This window comes from Ammospiza nelsoni, chromosome 1, assembly GCF_027579445.1.
Source record: "Ammospiza nelsoni isolate bAmmNel1 chromosome 1, bAmmNel1.pri, whole genome shotgun sequence".
Classification (NCBI taxonomy): Eukaryota; Metazoa; Chordata; class Aves; order Passeriformes; family Passerellidae; genus Ammospiza; species Ammospiza nelsoni.
The window spans coordinates 971,907-991,768 of NC_080633.1; the positions used below are offsets into that span (position 1 = coordinate 971,907).

The following is a 19,862-nucleotide window of genomic DNA, read 5'->3' on the forward strand; positions in this document are numbered from 1 at the left end:
CAAGGCCATGGTCCTGCACCTGGGCTGGGACAACCCCAAGCACAAACCCACAAATCCAGGCTGGGAATGAACAGAGAGAAGGACTGAGGGAGGGATGAGCAGCTGAGCATTGCCTGGCCAGGGACCCCTGTGCCGGGGCTGCAGGAAATGGGGATTGTGCCCCTCTGCCCCTCAGGTGAGAGCCCAGAGCAGAGCTGCCCCAGCCCAGCACAGGGAGCTGGAGCCAGGCTGGAGAGCTGGGAATGCTGCCCGGGACAGGAGCAGCTCCAGGCAGAGCTCAGGGGGGACCTGGATGATCCTCAGGGTTTGGATTGTGTGACCTGAACCCCACAGAGCCCCCAGGACCCTCAGGGGCTGCAGCACACGCAAAGCCATGGGGACACAGGCCCCGGTGCCCAGCAGCCAGAGTGAGAGCCAAGGAGATGAACAAAGGAAAAACAGACACCAAACCTGCTCTGCACACACAGGCACCTTTTCCCTGGTCTGCTGTCACAGTTTTTACACTCTGATTTAATATGCCATAAAGTGGGGAGTGCAGTGCTGTCCTGCTGACTGACAAACACACAGCACAGTAATTGACTCACCTCCTCTCCTGCTCTGCTCTTCATGCTGAATTATTTGCATTTATTCCTCTGATCCAGCTTTTTTTTCTTCCTACCCTTAATCCCACAAAAAAAGTTTAGGCTTGAATTTAAAGCATTAACAGGATTGCTGAAAGAAAACTACTTTGAAAAGCCTGTTATCAGTCAGAGAGTGCAGCTGGTGGATACCCAGCCTCCCTTTGTAGCTGCAATTCTCAAATAAAGGAACATCTGAGCTTAATCCAAAGCCTCTGTTTGATAAATAATGAGATTCTGCAATCTATCATTTGAAAACTAAACTAATTTAAGGACAAAAAGCAGGTCCTCCCAAGGCAATTTGGAAACCTTGCTTTGAAGCAAGGGTTAAAAATTCAGTATGGAAAATTACAGTGCTCAAGGTGATCTGTGTTAAACAAGATCTCCATCAGCAGAGCCCCCCTGCTTCACTGCTGCCTTTCAGAGGATCATTTCCCAACCTCTGTTTATGCTGCACACCTCAGCTTACAAGTTGGGAAGTTCCTTTTAAGTCATACAACTATTTAGAATAAAGCAGGGTGTTGTTACACTTGTACAACCAGGATGCTCTGATGCATTTCCATTTAGATTAACTATTTTCATTACTCCTTGTGCTCCCCCCCACACATTTGCAAAATTACTTCAGCACAATGTTTAATTATTCAAATAGAGCTGAAAAAATAACTCCCACTGAAATTTTGATGAGGTGTTAAGGATCTGTAACCTGCTTCCCCCCTCCTCAGGCATAAACTGTCATCTCTTAATTAAAAAATGAGCAAAAGCAAAGTTACTAAATAGCACAAACAGCTACACGAAAAAGACACAAAAATAACAATTCCACACGGATTTTAAGAGCAAACTTTGCACTACATAATTTCTTGTTGAGGTCAAATTCGAGGGTTTGATTACATCAGCACCTCCAAATGATCCTGGAAGAAGTGAAGCTGGCCAGGGAATTTCACTGGGGAAACCTAACAGGCACAGTCAGCATATCTGGCTGCTGAAAAATTATTCTACAGATAAATTACATACTAGAAAAAACAAACATACCCCAGACTAGCAAGAAAACCAGCTTAATTTTGATGAATGGTGGGCATTTTCCATGTTTCTGTGGGCATAGCCCAGGCAATGGGCATACCCCAGGGAAACCAATATTCCATTTTAAATGCCCAGGGAGCTCAGAGCCGCAGGAGCAGTGTGGGCAGGGGGAGTCTGAACTCCTGGGGCAGGAGCAAGGAAAGCTCAGGGAGCTCAGGGACCGCCTGCCACAACCCAGCTGGCTTCCCCAGGGTGTACCCCTGCCTCCCAAAAACCCTGCTCAGGGATGGTAAACTGCTCTGGGAACTGCCATCTTTACCCATCCCAAAAACCCTGCTGAGGGATGGTAAACTGCTCTGGGAACCCTCATCTTTACCCCAAAAACCCTGCTAAGGGATGGTAGACTGCTCTGAGAGCTCCCATTTCTACCCCAAAAACCCTGCTGAGGGACAGCAAACTGCTCTGGGAACTGACATCTTTACCCCAAAAACCCTGCTGAGGGACAGCAAACTGCTCTGGGAACCCTCATCTTCACCCCATCCCAAAAACCCTGCTGAGGGACAGCAGCCTGCTCTCGGAACTGCCATCTTATCTTTACCCCATCCCAAAAACCCTGCTCAGGGATGGCGAACTGCTCTGGGAACTGCCATCTTTACCCCATCCCAAAAACCCTGCTGAAGGATAGCAAACTGCTCTGAGAACCCCCATATTTACCCCAAAAACCCTGCTGAGAGGCAGCAAACTCCCATTTTTACCCCATCCCAAAAACCCTGCTGAGGGACAGCAAACTGCTCTGGGAATTCCCATTTTTATCCCAAAAACCCTGCTGAGAGACAACAACCTGCTCTGGTAACTGCCATCTTTTACCCTATCCCAAAAACTCTGCTGAGGGACAGCAAACTGCTCTGGGAATTCCCATTTTTATCCCAAAAACCCTGCTGAGAGACCCCAACCTGCTCTGGGAACACCCATCTTTACCCCAAAAACCCTGCTGAGGAACAGCAAACTCCCATTTTTACCCCATCCCAAAAACCCTGCTGAGGGACAGCAAACTGCTCTGAAAGCTCCCATCTTTACCCCAAAAACCCTGCTGAGGAACAGCAAACTCCCATTTTTACCCCATCCCAAAAACCCTGCTGAGGGACAGCAAACTGCTCTGGAACTCCCATTTTTACCCCAGCAACAGCAGAAAAAGGCAATTTTCATCCTGGTTCCTGCAGGGCTTGGCACTCCTGGCGGGGAAGCAGAGGGGCAAGCAGAGGAATTAGTCAGTTCCCTGGAGACAAAGCCACATGCACAAATTCAAAATTAACTTCTACTCGTGGCTCCAGCCAAAGGCAGCACAGCTCTTGGAGGGTCACACTTGGAGACCTCTGCTTGGCAGCAGTTTACAGAGGAGAGGAAAAGCAGTTTGGAAAGGGTTAAACCCTCCAAGAGGAACCCTAGATGAGCACTGAGCAGCTCTGTCCTCAGCACAACCTTCCTTGCACTGCTGTGCCCTGGTCACTCCCTCATTTCATTCCTTAAATGTGCTCCTCTCACTTTCCCAAGAGCACTCGAGTTACCCGTGCCCTCCTGAGCAAATTTCCTACTCCCCTGCCCAACAGTCAGCCACCAAAATAACTTTTCTATTCTCCCAGTGTCACTTTTGGAGTATTTCCTTCTCTCATTATATAACCACAGAGCTCTGCTTTAAAAGGGAATCTCCTTTTATCACAGGAAGTCAAACCCCAAGGGGAAAAAACATCGAGTCTGTGGTATGTTTAAACAAGACACCATCAGCTGATGCCAGCCAGAGTCAGGATCTCTGGGAGCACTTGCTAAACTCTGTGCTCCAATCACCTTTTCTTTTTAAAAGGTCCTTGTAGCAAAAAAAAAAAAAAAAAAAAAAAAAAAAAAAAAAAAAAAAAAAAAAAAAAAGAAACCAACCCTACACTGAATACATTCAGATGGCCTAAAACAGGATCTGGGGAGAAAAGAGAAAGAGATGATGGGGAGGGAAAAGAGAGAGAGATGGGGAGGAAAAGAGAGAGAGATGGGGAGGAAAAGAGAGAGAGATGGGGAGGAAAAGAGAGAGAGATGGGGAGGAAAAGAGAGAGAGATGGGGAGGAAAAGAGAGAGAGATGGGGAGGAAAAGAAAGAGAGATGGGGAGGAAAAGAAAGAGAGATGGGGAGGAAAAGAAAGAGAGATGGGGAGGAAAAGAAAGAGAGACACTGGGGAGGGAAAAGAGAGAGACACTGGGGAGGGAAAAGAGAGAGAGATTGGGGAGGGAAAAGAGAGAGAGATTGGGGAGGGAAAAGAAAGAGAGAGATTGGGGAGGGAAAAGAAAGAGAGAGATTGGGGAGGGAAAAGAAAGAGAGAGATTGGGGAGGGAAAAGAAAGAGAGAGATGGGGAGGGAAAAAGAGAGAGAGATTGGGGAGGGAAAAGAGAGAGAGATTGGGGAGGGAAAAGAGAGAGAGATTGGGGAGCAAGAGCAAGACAGTGCCTGGTGCAATGAGAGAATCTTGGGAAGTTGGTAATCATAAAGGGTTTTTCCACACCATTAACACCCAGAGGTCTCAAATGTGCAGCTTTTGGGATAAATTTAGGTTTCAGCCACAAGACAATGCTGTGCAACACTGCTCCACATTCATATTTAGAGCTATTAAATCCTGGCAAAACCACCACTGCTTTTAAGGGAAAATACAGGCAAATTATAGCATCCCTCCTTAAAAGTGAATTCCCCAAGCTGAAAATAGTTTGGAGCAAAAGCAAATCAGCTCGAGTCCCATCAAACCAGGGCTAATGCAGATATACATCCCTATAAATCCAGTCATTCACCAATTACACCCATGCAAGCTCCTAAGAGGGTCACTCCAGGACAAATATGTAATCCCAATGTGACACTTGATCCTATTGCCCTACATGCTCTGTCCAAATCCCAATGCAAAAAAAAAAAATACATTTTATCTAAAAAAAGCCCTCAGTTAAAGAAAATCCAGCCCTCAGAACACGAGATGGAAATATCCTTTAATTCTCATGTCGTAAATGCTTAAATAGGTTAAAATACAGCCCAAGGAAAATTAATATGTGTGCTTTAAGCATGAAGATATCCTGGAAAAATTAACCCTGCAGATTACAGACACTGCAGTTTCACATATAAATGCAAATTTGTGATATCCAATCCAGCTCCAGCCACCCAGAGCACCCTGCAGTCCCCATTGGGGTGGTGTCACAGGGGCACCTGACATGGATGGGCACTGTGTGCCAGCCCCACAGCATGGCACCCCAAAGGGACCCCCTGGCATGGATGGGCACTGTGTGCCAGCCCCACAACATGGCACCCCAAAGGGACCCCCTGGCATGGACACTGTGCCAGCCCCACAGCATGGCATCCCACAGGGACCCCCTGATATGGGCACTGTGCCAGCCCCACAGCATGGCACCCCAAAGGGACCCCCTGACATGGACACTGTGTGCCAGCCCCACAGCATGGCATCCCAAAGGGACCTCCTGACATGGATGGGCACTGTGTGCCAGCCCCACAGCACGGCATCCCAAAGGGACCCCTGACATGGACACTGTGCCAGCCCCACAGCATGGCACCCCAAAGGGACCCCCTGGCATGGATGGGCACTGTGTGCCAACCCCACAGCATGGCATCCCACAGGGACCCCTGACATGGACACTGTGTGCCAACCCCACAGCATGGCACCCCAAAGGGACCCCTGGCATGGATGGACACTGTGTGCCAACCCCACAGCATGGCACCCCACAGGGACCCCCTGACATGGATGGACACTGTGCCAACCCCACAGCATGGCATCCCAAAGGGACCTCTGACATGGACACTGTGTGCCAACCCCACAGCATGGCATCGCAAAGGGACCCCCTGACATGGACACTGTGCCAGCCCCACAGCATGGCACCCCAAAGAGACCCCCTGGCATGGATGGGCACTGTGTGCCAGCCACACAGCATGGCACCCCACAGGGACTGAATGCAGGACTCAGCCCCAGGGACACCCTGAGGGTGTGCCCATCATCCTGAACCATCCTGGAACCACCCTCCGCTCTGGGGTCACATCCTGCAGACACTCACAGCACCCAGAATCAGAGCCCTGGGATGGATTGGGCTGGAAGGGACCCCAAAGACCACCCAGTGCCACCCCTGCCATGGCAGGGACACCTCAGAGCCCACCCAGTGCCACCCCTGCCATGGCAGGGACACCTCAGAGCCCACCCAGTGCCACCCTTGCCATGGGCAGGGACACTTCCACTGTCCCAGGGTGATCCAAGCCCTGTCCAGGGATCCAGGGGCAGCCACAGCTGCTCTGGGAATTCCATCCCAGCCAGGAATTGCCAATTCCCAATCTCCCACCCATCCCTGCCCTCTGGCACTGGGAGCCATTCCCTGTGTCCTGTCCCTCCATCCTTGTCCCCAGTCCCTCTCCAGCTCTCCTGGAGCCCCTCCAGGCCCTGGAAGGTCACACTGAGGTCCCCCCAAAGCTTCTCCTCTCCAGGGGAACATTCCCAGCTCTCCCAGCAGAGCTGCTCCATCCCTGGGGTCCCCCTGGTGCCTCCTCCTCAGCTCCTGCCTGTGCTGGGGGCTGCACCCAGAGTATGAAATCCTCACTGCAGCCACAACAGCCCAGTGGGAATCCAGCACCAGCCCATCACACACTCTATTCCATTTCCTGCTGCTTATTTATGCCACTTAAACCCACAGCTCCTGCTAAGTAAGGAGTTTGAATGATGCACCCATTAACATCCAGAACCCTGCTGCTAATTGCTCAGATTTATGACTTAAAACAGAAACGATTCCCTCCCACCACAAGAGTCCAAAGGAAGGAAGAGAGGGTGACTCAGTTCTTTGTCTCATTCTCTGCCTCCCCTGTCTGCAGAGCCTCATTCAGAGCCTCTGCTGGAGCTGCTTGGGGAGTTTCTTTGTCTTTGCTCTCCCAGTTTGGAAGTTTCCCCTAATTACCAGCAGTGGAAGTATCCATGGGCAGCAGAAAAACTTCTGAGAGTCCTTAAAACCAGAGCTGATAAGCAAAGGAGCATTTTGAACAGGGCACTGCACTTAATAAAGCTGCAGCAGAGAAATGGCTGAAACTGAGAGGTTAAACAGAAAAAACCCACAAAGAGGAACACACCTCAGCAACACCACCAAAACCCCCAGCCCTGGAAGTGTCCAAGGCAAGGATGGACAGGGCTTGGAGCAGCCTGGGATAGTGAAGGTGCCCTGCCCATGGCAGGGGTAGAATGACATGATCTTTCAACCCACACCATTCTGGGATAATAGGGAAAACTAACATTCCAAATTCAGGGCAGTGCTTGGTGTTAACAGCATTTCAGTGCACCACAAAGGGAACCTGGAGCAGAGAGCAGTGAGGGTACAGGCAGGAGTTAAACACTTGGAACTGCTATAAACAGCACCAACAATGACATTTAAAAACACTTTCTTTAAGCTGCTGTTTACAATTGGGTTTTCCTCAGTATTTCCAACAGCATTTCACACCAACATCGTTGCTGCCTTCACATCATTGCTGATTTTCCCTTTAAGTGTGCACCAAGCTGTGCTTGCCCACAGGGAAGGGAGCAGGTGAGCTGCCGAGCAGATGCCGCTCCATCAGCAGATGGCACTGCCAGGGGCACCTCCCAGGGACCCCAGCCTGAGCCAGGGAGCTCCTCTCACCACAGCCCTCCTCCTGCTCTGAGCGAGCCTGGAACCCAGGCACATCTGGGCTCCCGAGAGCCAGGTGCTTAAAAACACCCAGTGCTTTCCAGAGGGGATTGCACAAAGTGTCAGTGAAGCACAACTTTCAGAGCTGCATTTGCATCCTGCTCAGAGCAGCCCCAAGTGCTCCATTCCTGCCCTGGCCTCCCTGAGGTCTGCACTCAGCTCCCTTTCTGATGAGCTGGAATGGAGTTAACAGCAAACACAGCAACGCTGAATTTGGGATCTGGATCCCTTCCCAGATGAGGAGAGGCTGCAGGGGTCCTGCCTGCCCTGCTCAGCCCAGCTTTCCCACCAAGGACACCCACCTTTCCCTGGAGATGAGGATGGTGCCAGGCCCTGCTCAGTGACAGCACCAGGAGCAGTGGCACAAACCAAACCCCAGCAGCAGGAACAGCCTCTGTCCATGGAGGGGCAGAGCCTGGGACAGCTGCCCCGGGGGGCTGGAGTCTCCTCTCTGGAGCATCCCAAACCCCCCTGGGCACAGCCCAGGGACCTTGCCCTGGCAGGGGCTGCCCTGGGTGATCCCCTTCCAGCTCCAGCCATCCTGGCATCCAGGTGTGCCTGGCAGCCTCAGCCTTCCCAATGAAACCTGTCCAAGGATTCTTCACCCCGAGCTCTTACTCATCCCACTGACAGCCTCTCCCCACCATAGCCAGAGTGCTGAGTGCTTGGCATCCCCTCCTCCAAGCAGCTGTTTCTGCTTCCCCTTGAACAGAATTGATGCAGCTTCTAAAATGAGTCGCAGAAATCCCACCTGAGCACCGACCCACTTCTCACTGCCCCACTTCACTGCACTGAACTTCTGCCACAACAACCTGACAGAAAGCACGAAGTGGAGGAGGGCTGGAACCTCAGACGAGCTCTGTTAGAGAAAACCAAGTCATAATATGGAAACAAACCCTCAGTATCAGCTCCTGGAAGGACAAACTGCCAGAGTGTCTCCAGCCAAGAGCCAACACACCACAGCCCCTGCAAGAAACTCGTGGGAGGAGGGAGAAGTAAGAGCAGGTAAAAGCACCTGGAAGTTTCTCTGCCCCGTCCAGAGGATTTTAAGCACTTCACAAACATCATTCAAGCTCCATGGAGATATTTGCCCCAGCCCTCAGAGTGAGAGCTGAGGGTTTCCACTCCCAAGGATGAATTGAGGCCCTGCACTTGGGGAGTCACAACTCCAGAGGATGTAAACACACTTGGAAATTACTCTGATAAATGCTCCCATAGCTTTACTTTGTTTAGAGCGAGTGTCAACACCCTAAATTCAGCTGAAAAACAGCTTTTGGGGATGATGTAGCTCCAATACAATTTTACAAAAGACAATGACTCACTCCCAGGCGGGAATGTGGTGGAAGTGTATGACCTAATGCTCAGAGACGTTGGCTTTTCCAAAAAGGTCCAGTTTGAGAATGTACAGTATCTGCCCAACCAGTGAAGTTTTTAAAAAAGAGAGATTTTGCACACAGGAATTCACACAATTACCTCATTTTTTTGTCTTTTTTTCCACTTCTAGTCAAAATCCAACCGGCTGATGAGCAGTTTCCCTACCCTCAATTTCAGCCTTGTTTTTCCCTATCATCCCATCCCTGGACTTGCTCTCCAGCCCATTCCAGAGGAGCCCTGCCCCAAGGTGCCAGCCAGCACCAGCAGCTCCTCAGCACACAGGGATGGAGATGCCAAAATCCAAGTGTCAGGACACACCAGACATGGAATGTGAGCACAAGGAGCCTACTCCATGCTCAGCTGCATTCCCCACAGCCCTGCTGGGGCTCCTCCAGCTGGGAAGAGCTGATTTTTCACATGTTCTCTTCAGCAGCTGGGCAGCTTCCTGAGGAACTTTGTTCCAACACAAGCCCAGAACCCTGGCATCCTTTCACACCTCCCAGCCTGCTGCTGCTCACAGCTGCAAACACCCCAGATAAAAAGGGGCAAAATGTAGGAGGAAAATGGGAGTGAGTGACACGGGCTAATCAGGATTTCAATCATGCTAATGGATGTGATTAACTGCATACTTGCCCCAGAAGCTCCTCAGAGTGGCCTGATAGCCAGCACGCAGCCAGGGCTGCTCATCCCACCTTAATCCACAGCTACACCTGGGCTGGCACGTCACCTGTCACCTGCTCAGCTACACCTGGGGCTGAACCCTCTCCTCCCACCCACACAGCCACCATTCCAGCTGCCAACGTGCTCCTTCTGGGCAGGGGACAGACTCCAGCACGGTGCTTGTCTGTGGTAAACTCCCTTCACCAGGGCAGCTCCAGCTCCAGGAGGCTGGAAATCCAACCTTGGCGGAGGAAAGCTAATCCAGGGCCTGTTGTGTTACACAAACCTCCCTCGATAACGCAACTACAACTCTTGTTTTTGTCTGCCAGTTTTGTTCAAATCACAGGGACACTGTGAGCTTTATCTCAGCGCTGCTATCTCGCTACTCCCCGGAGGAACCACCCATTCAGCAGTTGCCACTCGACCCGAGGAAAGTTCTAAGAGGCAGGGAGTAAAATAAAACAAGGCAGCAAGGAGCAGCCTTTTCTGAGAGAGAGGGAAGAAATCAGCCCCTTGCCTCCCTGTCTCCAGGGGAGCACAGAATAAATAACCCAGCAGACAGTTCCAGGGAACAATGTGCATTCTGGAGGTGGAATACACCATCATTTACATGCACAGCCATTTTTATCCTGGGAGTAACCTACACTTCCCATTAACTCGGTGTCTCACAGGTTTTCTACAGCAGCAACTGCAAAAAGTTTTACTCTCCAGCATTCCAAAATACAGGCTCTTATGGCAACATACAAAAATGAGTAATTTACTCAGAGGAGTCCAAGGCTGATCTTGTTTGGGGCAAATCCTCAGCACTATCCCGATGTCACTTTTAAGAGTGCTAGAGCATCACACCAATGTCTGCTCATAATCCTTCAGGCTCAGATTTCCCAATAATTTAAAATAAATTTCGTATTTAATAATTTCTAACGTAATATTAAGAACCCAGAGCAACACAGGGCACCAGCGTGAGCCACAAGTATTTCATTCTTCTCACTACCAAGTTAAAATCTGCATAACATCTACAGCAACTGATTTCACTGACCTTTTCTTCCCACGAGAATTCCTTCCCCCTGTGCGCAACACTGAGCCATGGAATCGCTCTCTGAGCTGTGGGAGGACAAATGCCCACGGGAGGCAGGGGTCCTACCTGCTCTGCTAGCCCAGCTTCTCCAGCATCTCCCAGGAAGCTGCTCCAGAGGACACGCACCCTTCTCCTGCAGATGAACCCTGTGGGGATGATGCCGCTCTGGTGGCCCCGGCTCAAGGCTGGAGCTCTCTGCCCCCTCCCACGGGCTGTAATCACAGACCCCTGGCTGCTCTCACCTACAGCTGCCTATAATTCCATTTGCCTTCAAGGAGGAAAGAAAGCAAGCACAGAAATAATCAGTTCACTTGCTGCTAAAGCACGAGGAAGCTGTGGACACAGACATTTGACTAGGCAAGAGTTTCATCTGTTTCATTTGAGACAGGAAGCACAAACTCAAGAGTTCCAGGAAATAACTCTGCCTTTTTAGAGCACTATCAGCTTCTTCAATTTGCCTTTGAAACTCCACAGGTACCCACACAAATTATAATTTTGTTGTCTGCAATCTGACTCGCAACAACACGATGAGTAACACGCCTTGAACTCTTCATTCTCAGCGGAGGAGGCTGGAATTTTATCTTCCAATCTATGTCTGGCCTAGCAAAATAAATTATTTGGGTTTTTTCTGGACCAAACCGAGGTATAGTCACACATTATTTTGCTTTCAAGTAACCATCACTTTCATTTGAATTGCAAGCAGCTTGAATTCACCCTGACAGACCTGAACCCTGTCTGACCAGTGGTTTCCCTGAGTCATAACTTTGGTGTAGGTCAGAATTTGGAAGCTTGCACATCAAGACACGGTGCAGAGAGACAAATGCAGCCCAAGAACTGAGCAATGGAGACACCACTGGCTCAGCAAACAGCAGGAGAGTTTAAGCCTGAGGAACACAAGGGCAAGAACCTGCAATGGGTGTGAACCAGACCTGAACTCTGCCACAGCTCAGAGCTGAGTGGCTCAGATTCATTTATTTCTAGGGAAAACAGACAACCACTGAAATACTACGAGGGCTGGAACCTCAAATATAATTACAGCTCCATTGGCTGAAATTGCAGCTGTGTCAGCCCTTTCACCAGCAGGAATACGTAATTCATCTGGTCCAAGTGAGCACTCCTCAGACTGCACATAACGAGCTTAAGGCTGGAAATCCAGCCCTGCCCCAGCCTCCGCTCAGCCTCACCTTCTGCCCCTCCAAAACCCAATTTGCTTCTGTTGTCACTGCTGCTCAGGCTGCTGGGGGCGTGGGGGTGTCTGATACCATCACAGAGCAGGCTGGGCAATGCTCTGCTGCTTCAAACCTTGCCTTCAACTGCCTGGTGTCCCTGGGAGGGAACAGAGGAGTGCACTGAACCCAAAGAGTCCACAATTAGTACTGCCACCTCTAAGTGACACTCACCAGAATAACACATCACACAGGCTGGTTCCAGCAGTGGCTGGGAGCCTCTGGTGGGATTGTTCACCCCGTTTGTTCTTTAAGGGCAGGAGTGACATAATCCTCTCCTAATATCAGCTGGGGGAACCGGGGTGACCCACAAACTGTACCCATGGCAACACTGGGCTCTAGCTGAACTCCCCAGGCTGGCATCTTCAAACCACTGACACTTCTTTGTATTAGCTGATCTTTCCCTGATGTCATTTCTGCAGAGACACATAAAAACAGATTTAATAATATCCACGGCCTTCAGCTTCACAGTCAACAATCACAGTCACAAACAGATCAGCTATTCTGCTTCAAGCTTATTATTTGTCACTAACATGTAATTATTACCAAACAAAACAAAAGACACAGGATATTGCTGCTGTTGCAACAGCAAGTAACTTAAGCTCTTTTTCAAACTGAAAAAGCCCATCTCTTCTGATGCAAGAAGGCACAAAAGAATAAAAAATTTTAAAACTTCAAAAGAGCCCATGAATCCTGCAAAATGCATCTGGAAGGATAATCAGAAATGTCATTGCTTCTCACAAAGAAAAACAAACAAAAGCCCCTAAAGTGAATTTGACAGACAGGTCTGCCCAGCCAATGTCACCTTTGTCATAACTGTATTGTCAACCTGAATAATTCTGAGTTACAATCTCTCTTTCTCAAATAAAGCAGGAGTTCATCAAGCTGCAACAGCACCTTATAGATACAATAGCAGCAAAACACACCAGATGGGACATCAGGCCCTGGCAAGAAGAAGCCTCAGAGTTGTAAAACTCCAGAGCAGTCCTGTTCCTGCAGTTTACAAATGAAGCCACAGCAGCATCACACAGAGCAGGAGGAGGCCCCAGCAAGGCTTGTTACTCCACACTGAAACTCTGAGCAGGACTTGGGTGCCTATTGTATTATTCAAGAAGCCTTCCAGCTGGAATTATAAACTGGGAAGAACACGGTTCACTCAACAGATGATTCCAGCTTGAAAAATAAATAAAAACTTTTTTAAAAGCTCTAAAATTAATGGGTTAATCTGCTAAATCCATACAGGAATCAGGGGAAGGAAATAAGCAAGGAAACCACCAAGACGGAGAGATCAAGAACCACCTAAAGAAAAGAGAACTAAACCTCTAAATTCAGGTTCGGTATGTTCACAGAGCAGGCTTTTAACACACCCCTCGAAGAGAGGCAGAGCCTACAACACTCATACTACCAGGATCCACTTAGAAGCAGCTTTTGGCAGCAGAACAGCATCTGCAGAACCCAAAACTTCACCGCCGTGAGCTTAAACTTATTAACAGCAGCCCCGCATGGCGCCGTGGCGAGCATTTGTTCAATTCCCGTTCGCCGAGCCCGGCAGGAGAAGTTTGCTCATCCCGAAAGCGGCCCCGCTCGCTCCGCGGCCGGGCTGCGGGGCGATGACTGAGCAGAGGCCTGGCTGGAGCCTGGCGCATCCCGGCCGCCACACCCAGCGCTCCGAGCCGCGCTCTGCCCATGCTCATCGCCGTCCCCAGCCCGCGGCCGCTGCGAGCCCGCCGCCCTCCTTATAAAGCCGGCACCGAGGGACCCGCGGCGGCCGCCGGGGCGGCACGGGGCGCGAAGGCGGCACGGAAACTTTCCAGCCGTCCCGAGGAGAAGTGCGGAACCGCTGCGCCGCCCTTGAGCGAAACGCGCGGCTCCGTGCGCCCGGGGCAGCCGGGCCCGAAGGGACCCTGCGGGAGCAAGGCCGGGCAACGCCCGGGCCCCCCCGACCCCCGCGGCCAGCGCCCCGCTGCCCCCGAGCAACAAAGCCGCGCCCCGGCAGCGCCCGCTCCCTCCGCCGGCTCCCCCGGGAGATGCTCGGGGATGCTGCGGCCGCTCCCCGCGCGGCTCCCAAGCCCCGCAGCCCCGGCCGCCTCCCGGCCCGGCCCGGCCCGCTCGGCCCCGGCCCCCCGGACAGCGGCGAGGCCGGAGCCCCCGCTCGGCCCGGGCCGCCCGTCCGCCGCATCGGAGGGCGCCGCGCCCGCAGCGTGGTGTCCCCGCTCCCCGTCCCCGGCCGCAGCCCCCTCCCCGCGGCCTTACCGAGCGGCGGGGGCGCGGGGCAGCGCCGGGACGGAGGCGCCTGGCGAGTGTCGCTGTCCCCTGCGGGCCCGGCGGGAGGAGGAGCGGGGAGCGGAGCCGCGCTGGCCGCGCGCCGAGCGCACTACCCTGCTGGCTGGGGGGGCGGGGCTCGCGCCGCCCGGCCAATCAGCGCCGCGCCGCGCCCGGCGCCGACCAATCAGCGCCAGCGCGGGCGGCGCGCGGCCGCGCGGGGCGGAGGCGGCGTTGCGGTGAACGGGCAAGAGCGGTTGGGTGCGGCGCGGGGCGGGGATGGGGGCGGGGCCAGTGGTGGGGGGCGGGGCGAGGGTGGGGCCAAAGGGCGGCGCGGGAGGACGGGGATGACGGGACGGGGACAGAGGAGCTGAGGGGACAAGGGAGCTGAGGGGAGAAGGGAGCTGAGGGGACGGGGCTGAGGGAAGAGAGGAACTGAGGGAAGAGAGGAACTGAGGGGACGGAGGAGCTGAGGGAATGGGGCTGAGGGGAGACAGGAGCTGAGGGGGCATGGCTGAGTGAGGGTGAGGGGAGACAGCAGCTAAGGGGACACGGCTGAGGGGACACAGCTGAGCGGGGCTGAGGACATGAAGGAGATCCCAGCTTTGGGAAGGGTGATGTGGGCAGGAAAGGGCGATATTTAAAGCGGGAGAGGAAGCCCTGGGAGCGTGTGCACGCCCGTGTGGCACAGCACGCGTGGCCGTGAGGGAGCTGAAAGAGGCTGCTGACACAGCCGGGCCCAGGGACAGATGGAGCGCCCAGCCGCCCCTCCAGGTGGCCGAACAGCAGGGACCACTCGTGCTGCTGCTCCTAATCCTCCGTGGCCCTTCTGGCCCAGAAAGGCAGCCCGCTGCACATGCAGGAGGGCAGGAAAACAGGATAAAGTGTAGATAGCAGGACAGTGAGGGATGAAGGGATGTGTTTTTACAGCAGGCACAGCTGCAGAGTCACAGAATCACAGACTGGCTTGGGTTGGAACCGACCTTAAGGATCATCCAGTGCCACCCCTGGCATGGACACTTCCACTGTCCCAGGCTGCTCCAAGCCCTGTCCAGCCTGGCCTGGGACACTGCCAGGGATGCAGGGGCAGCCACAGCTGCTCTGGGCACCTGTGCCAGGGCCTGCCCACCCTCACATCTACCCTCCTTCAGTTTAAAGGCACTCCCTGTGTCCTGTCCCTCCATGCCTTGCCCCCAGTCCCTCTGCAGCTCTCCTGGAGCCACTTCAGGCCCTGGAGCTCTCAACTCCTGAGTGTCCCTCCTGTCACTGCTCTGCACTCGTACACCGAGCCAGTGACCACAGCTGAGTGTGACCACCCAGCCCCTTCCTCATCCCCCGAGTGCTCCATCCAGGCAATCCCTGTCCCTCAGTTTGGGGACAAGGACATGGTGTGGGACAGAGTCAAACACTTTGTGCGAGTCCAGGTGGGTGACACAGGTCACTGTTCCCTCACCCACCATCACAGTAAACTCATCCATCACTGTTCCCTCATCCACCACCACTGTCAGCTCCATTGTTTGCCCTCAGTGGAACCATTTGGCTGTAACTCCCTGAGACGAGTGTGAGGTGACACTGGGTTGGTGCAGGGACAGCAAGAACGTGGGAGGAACATCCAGCCTCGCTCTTCAGGGAGAAACCATTACAGCGTGCTTTGGGAGTGAACCCAGGGAGAAGGGAGGGACACTGTCCCCTGCCTGTTGACAGCCAGGCTCCTGCTTGTCCCCGAGGGCTCTGTGTCACCCATCTGCCCAGAGGGAGCTGCAGAGCTACTAAATCATGAAAATATGGGACACGCTGGCCTGCCAGATAAGCAAATCAAAGCACGGTGACTAAATTAAAACAAAAATAGGTGTGGCTCATGTCTGGTCACTGGAGGGAGGAAACACCCTTGGCATGAGGTGTGGGAGGGGGCACACCCCATGCAGGCAGGGTTCAGCTGCAGCCTCTGCCCACCCCTCTCCCACCCTCCCGAGCCTGGGTACCTTTCCAGGGCCGGAGCCGGTAAGGGGAAATCCCGTGTCCTGATGAAAGGCAGATCCAGAACAACTGCTTGTACCATGTGCTATTTTTAAGCTCCGAGATAAAATAGCATCCTGATGGCTCTCTTTGGGAGCGTCGGGCAGCAGTTTGAATTTCAGGGCTGTCCCAGCCTACCGTGATCATCAGACACTTAAAGATCCCCCTCTCTCTCCCCTTGGGAAATCCATGTCCCTTCCTCTCTGGAGCCTTCCTGCTGCCTGCCTCCGAGACAGAGTGCACCCTAGAGCAGGACAGTGCTCCCTGTGTCTGTGGAACAGACTCAGTAACACAACAAAAAGCAGGGGTTACAACACAATAATACAACAAAAATTACTGAGTTACATCAGTGCGTGTCCGACCACTGGGCTGACTGCTTTGGGCTTCAAAAAGAGCTTCTGGGTCATTCCTTCTAAATTCTGAGCCTGGAATTTATTCCCCAAAAGAAAAACCTGAGAACCCAAAGCCAGGCCTTCACTGCACAGTGATCACACAGGAGCAAACCTTTGGGGGATTAAGGACACAGTGTGCCCAGGCTTCTCCCTGTCACACCACAGCTCTGACTCCTCACCCAAATCCCTGCCAGGCACACCTGAAATCAGAGCAGGTAGAGCCCTGTAAAGCCGCAGGTGTGTCCATTGTGAAGTACAGATTGCAGCAGGCAACTGTCCACTGTAATCCAGGCATCCCTATGGAATTGCACAGGGGCTTCTGACCTCCCCAAACCTGGCTGTGTGACCTGGGTCCTTGGGATTTCCTTCCAGGAAACCCAGGAAATCATAGAAAAGGAGGGAGGGAGGCAGGGAGGGAGGGAAGGGAAGGGAAGGGAAGGGAAGGGAAGGGAAGGGAAGGGAAGGGAAGGGAAGGGAAGGGAAGGGAAGGGAAGGGAAGGGAAGGGAAGGGAAGGGAAGGGAAGGGAAGGGAAGGATTCCTAGCACAGCTTCCCAGGGCACTGTTTCATATGACACTTCCTTGGTTTAGTTTAAAATCTGATGTCTATTCTCTGCTTCCTGGGAGCAACCTCAGGCCACACTCTGTTTGTTGCCTCCCCACATACTTCACCTGTGCAAAAATTCAAAGCATCTCCTTTATCTTTGTTTGTCCCTCTGAAGAAAATAACCTGTTTTCTTTCCACTTGCTTTTCCAGACTCCGAGTCCTCCCCATCTCCATGTGGCCTGGAAGGGAGGGCAGCAGGAGCCAATGTCCTCAGCAGGAGGACAGATCTTGTAAGGCAGACAAGATCTGAGACGCCACAGGTGTGTCTGTCCTTGTCCCAGCAGAGGGGGGGATTTGGTTTGGTGGGGTTGGTGGCAGGACAGAAGGTGTTTAGGCAATGGCTCTGCCCTTTCATCAGGCCAGACAGGGAAAGTGGCTGTGGAAAAGGGAAAGGGCCCAGCTCATCTCCCTAAGGAGTCACTCCTGGCCAGCCCCATTAGCCCAGCAGGGCAGGTAGGGCAGCCAGCACCAGGGCTGCTCTCAGCATGGGCCTGGCCCGTGCTGGGTGAGTCCCCTTGGGCACTGGGAGAGCTGGAAAGGGAAAGCTCAGTCTGGGGAATGCTCGTTTGTCACTGCTTTGATGGGAGCCAGTGCAAATGAAGGACGCTGGGTGACACAGGCGATCCCAGGGCACTGCAGCACAAGTGTTGGAGACAAGCAATAATGAACAGGGCAGCTTTCCTGCCTGTGTGGCAAGAGTTCATCATTCCCTGATCAGAGCATGGATGTGGGTGCCTACAGGGGCAGCGCTGCAGGGTCTGTCCAGGCTCTGGGGTCTGTCCAGGCTCTGGGGTCTGTCTGAGTTCTGGGATCTGCCCGGGCTCTGGGGTCTGTCCAAGCTCTGGGATCTGCCCGGGCTCTGGGCTCTGTCTGAGCTCTGGGGTCTGTCTGAGCTCTGGGGTCTGTCTGAGCTCTGGGGTCTGTCCAAGCTCTGGGGTCTGTCCAGGCTCCGGGATCTGCCCAGGCTCCGGGGTCTGCCCAGGCTCTGGGGTCTGTCTGAGCTCTGGGATCTGCCCGGGCTCTGGGCTCTGTCTGAGCTCTGGGCTCTGTCCACACTCTGGGGTCTGTCTGGTCTCTGGGGTCTGTCTGAGCTCCGGGGTCTGTCTGAGCTCTGGGGTCTGTCTGAGCTCTGGGGTCTGTCCCAGCTCTGGGGTCTGTCCAGGCTCTGGGCTCTCTCCAGGCTCTGGGGTCTGTCCCAGCTCTGGGCTCTCTCCAGGCTCTGGAGTCTGTCTGAGCTCTGGGCTCTGTCCACACTCTGGGGTCTGTCCCAGCTCTGGGGTCTGTCCGGTCTCTGGGGTCTGTCCAGGCTCTTGGGTCTGTCCAGGCTCTTGGATCTGTCCAGGCTCCAGGCTCTGTCTGATCTCTGGGGTCTGTCTGAGCTCCAGGGTCTGCCCGAGCTCCGGGCTCTGTCTGATCTCTGGGGTCTGTCTGAGCTCCAGGGTCTGTCTGGGCTCTGTCCTAAGATCTGTCCATGCCCTGGTGTCCATCCGTGCTCTGGGGAAGCGGCGCTGCCAGGGCCGAGCTGTCACTCCTCACATCCCTCACTCATCCCGGACAGGCAGCAGAGCCCGTGCAGGGGTCACATCCAAAAAGGAGTGCCCAGCAGTGCAGTCAGTAAGTAATGAACCTGAACTCTATCAAGGAGAAAAACTCATGAATCAGATCTGGAAAGGGTTTGAGTGGAATTGCCACCACACTTGGAGCAGCACCCACAGACTCTCCTCTTCAGGAAATTTCATCTCATTCACTTTTGAATGTCTGTAAGCAGCTTGGAGAATTTGAATACTCTTACAAAACAAATGTTTCATCACTGCCCTATCGTGGATCAGGGATGCAAGGAGAAGGTAACTACTCAAGGAGGCAGGACGCTGCTCTGGAGACAACAAAAGCATTGTGGGTCACTGGCAAACATTTGCCAGCCAGACAGGGCTGTTCTGCTCATCAAAGCTGACTCCAGCTCAATGGAAGGCATGGAATTTTGGCCAGGGATCCCTGCCATCCCAGAGACCTGTCAAGGCTCTCTGACTGGTCATGGGATTTGCCTTGCAGCTGGCACACCCCGTGATCTCCTGATCTGGGATCTCACCGTCAGCTGTAACCCGGTGTGGGGCCACAGAGGAGGAGGAAGAGGAGGAGGAAGGTGGCTGGGGGCTGCACTGAGGCTGGGGCAGAGACTTCCACTGCCAAGAGCTCTGTGGTCCCAGAAAACACAGCTCCTGCTGCTGTCCTGCACCACAGGTCCTGATGTGGGTGACCTGGGACACTTCCCACCCACAGCTCAGGCACAGGAGCTTGGGATTTCACATGTGGGAAGAGCAGAGCCTGCAGAGGCCTGTCAGGATGCAGGAGCTGATATTTGCATCGTTCTTTCTCCAAGCAGAGTCCTGGGGAGCACAGGGCAGCCTGGCCTTCTGCAGGGCTTCATCCTGCTCCTCTGGAGAGGCCTGTTAGTACCAGAGCTGATCTCTTCTCTAGCCTGGGCCTTCATAAACCGAGCCCAGTTATTCTGAGGCAGAAAAATCTGTGCTGTAATGACAGAATGAAATGTCCTCAGGAGTTTGCGCGTAGCCTTAAGTTACCTTTTATAAATAGGTTAACAGCTGGAGGGCCCGTGGTTGTTTAAAGGGAAAAGACATACAGGACATGCCCTATATGATATGTTCCATCCTAAGCAATTCTGCCACTCTGCTGATTTATATCTGCAGATTAAAGGATTTGCCTTTCAATCAAATTATTCTCCTCAAACTCCCAGGTGGGGGACAGAGGGGATTGTGACATTCCCCACTTGGTGCAGCTCTCCCTGGTGCAGCCATGGATGTTTTCTTCCCTGCTGTGTGAAGATGCAGCTCCCAAATTACTCCTGATCACTTGGATGGGGGTTTGCTATTTCTG

The 19,862-nt window shown here is 53.2% G+C and overlaps 1 protein-coding gene across 7 annotated transcripts in view; it reads right to left on the bottom strand.

Annotated features, from left to right (window-relative positions):
* MAP4 (microtubule associated protein 4) overlaps positions 1-14,075 on the bottom strand; it is a 152,711-nt gene extending 138,636 nt beyond the window's left edge. For all 7 annotated transcript variants that reach the window (XM_059489636.1, XM_059489802.1, XM_059489470.1 and 4 more), the window contains exon 1: positions 13,949-14,075. The gene's annotated coding sequence lies outside the window, so the exon portion shown is untranslated. The remainder of the gene's footprint in view (positions 1-13,948) is intronic.
* Between the last annotated feature and the right edge of the window lie 5,787 nt (positions 14,076-19,862).